At 32.1% G+C, this 2,033-nt stretch overlaps 1 pseudogene; it reads left to right on the top strand.

The window, feature by feature from the left end:
- Positions 1 to 908: 908 nt before the first annotated feature.
- LOC131642156 (protein BASIC PENTACYSTEINE6-like) lies at positions 909 to 1,699 on the top strand (annotated as a pseudogene).
- Positions 1,700 to 2,033: the final 334 nt, after the last annotated feature.

Below are 2,033 nucleotides of genomic sequence, written 5' to 3'. Positions count from 1 at the left end.
ATGGATAAAATTCACCAGTTAATTGGTATTAATAGGGAATCAAAGTAGAAATTAAAAGACAATTGTTAATACTAATACTAACTAAACCATCACCCTTAGACTATTCATGAGAAGATGATTCTTTAAGATGCTCAAAAGCACTTTCACAGGTAGAAGCATCAGCTATAACAACACTAAGCTTAATAGTAACGATACCGAGATCGAACACTAGCCATAACTTTTATACCATAATCATATTTATCTTATGTTTGTCTCTTCATCTATAAGATAGCAATGAACGAACACATTTTCTTCATTTTGCTTTCATAATGTATGATATTATCTTGAACTGGTCAAGATATGTTCATAAAATGACATGAGAAAATAAGGGTACAAATTAAAGAGGGAGTAAAGTAACAGGGATACAAAATACAACAACTACAAACCATCAACTAGTTATCACTTGACTATGTGTTTATAGTGAGCATGTCTAAATTCCATAAATTAAGATTTTATGTTCTTCTCAGGAAGCATTTTTCACATAAGTCCAATTTTACTAATGTCATATGTGGTTTTCATTTACCATACTGCCAGTTTCAACACTTAGTTATAATCAAACATGATTAAGATGTATGACATACCTTGTTTATGATTTTGAGAAACAAGATAAATTCATCATATTCCTATTTCTATTCTTGTTAAATATTTGTATCATTAGTGACATACTGTTGACATACTGATAAATATTTCTATTATTAAATATTTCTCACCTAATATAAACTAACACCAATGTCATGTTTATATAATTTTATACTCCATGTCACATTAGATTGGTCACACTTTTGTTGATTGTAAATGTTTGGTTTCTTCATGGATAGGTGTATAAAAAAACTATGATTTGTTTGACCTTGTTAATTCCACTCATTGATATGGATATAACATCTACTGTCCAAAAACGATTTATTAAATTAAAGTCCTTATTTCTGATTTTGAAAATAAACTATCATGTAAAAATCTGCTAAGGGACAGTGGTTGATGCAACAGCACTAGCACCAACATCCTTCCATGAAAAAGATAATAGCGATCATGGCTGAACGAGATGCTGCCATTCAAGGAAGAAATATGGCCCTTTCTAAGAAAAGGGCAGCACTTGCAGAACGTGATATAGCATTCTTGCAGCAAGATAATGCAATTGCCGAACGAAAGTGATGATCTTAATAAGCAGTTAGTGGTCTCAAAGGATGATTCAACTACTAGAAAGCATACAATGATTCAACCATGCCAGCACCAATGTGCTCTTGTATTGGTATTCTGAGACAGTGCTATAAATGGGCAGTCTTCTTGTTGTACAACGACTTTATTAGTGTATCCACTTCCAGCAGTGCCTAATGTAGAATTGATATATGTATTAGGAAAGTGCAATTTACAATACACAAGTTGATCCAATTTATATGAGTTTTATGATAACATGATATCAGTATTTGAACCTTTTAGTTGTCCCTGTTAGATATATCATGATTTCTAGAATTATTGATGCAAGTGGTGAGGTATATTTATCATCCTTTAACGAAGAAGTTGAGAGGCTCATTCGAAGTTCTGTTGATGAGCTAGGCAACCTTAGATCACAAGTAACATATTGGATACTCGTTTCTTAATGTTTCAGCATGTCTCATCCAATCTAATTTTGTCATTAAGTTTGTTTTGTTTGTTTTGTTCTATTTCTCAGAATGAGTATAACAATGAGAAACTTGGATTCCACGCCTCTTGCAAGTTAGTGTTTCTCAGAATGAGTGTAACAATGAAAAGAAGCAAAGGATAACAGCATGGGCAGTTTTCCATATTGACTTCACTGTTGAGTAAAAAATTCTTCTTGAAGGCATATGAAAGATGGCAGCCTCTCATTAAGACTGAAATGTTGATTCAATGATGCCTTGTCTTTTGGTTCACTATTTTTTAAATGTTGGTGTTGTAATTATTAATCCTTGAATGATTTATTACATATATTGACTCATTCCAGAATCATGAATGGAAATTTCTTGCTTTTAGACCACCTC

This window comes from Vicia villosa, unplaced genomic scaffold (genome assembly GCF_029867415.1).
Source record: "Vicia villosa cultivar HV-30 ecotype Madison, WI unplaced genomic scaffold, Vvil1.0 ctg.004571F_1_1, whole genome shotgun sequence".
In the NCBI taxonomy this organism is placed as follows: domain Eukaryota; kingdom Viridiplantae; phylum Streptophyta; class Magnoliopsida; order Fabales; family Fabaceae; genus Vicia; species Vicia villosa.
This window is presented reverse-complemented; position numbering and strand designations above follow the sequence as displayed.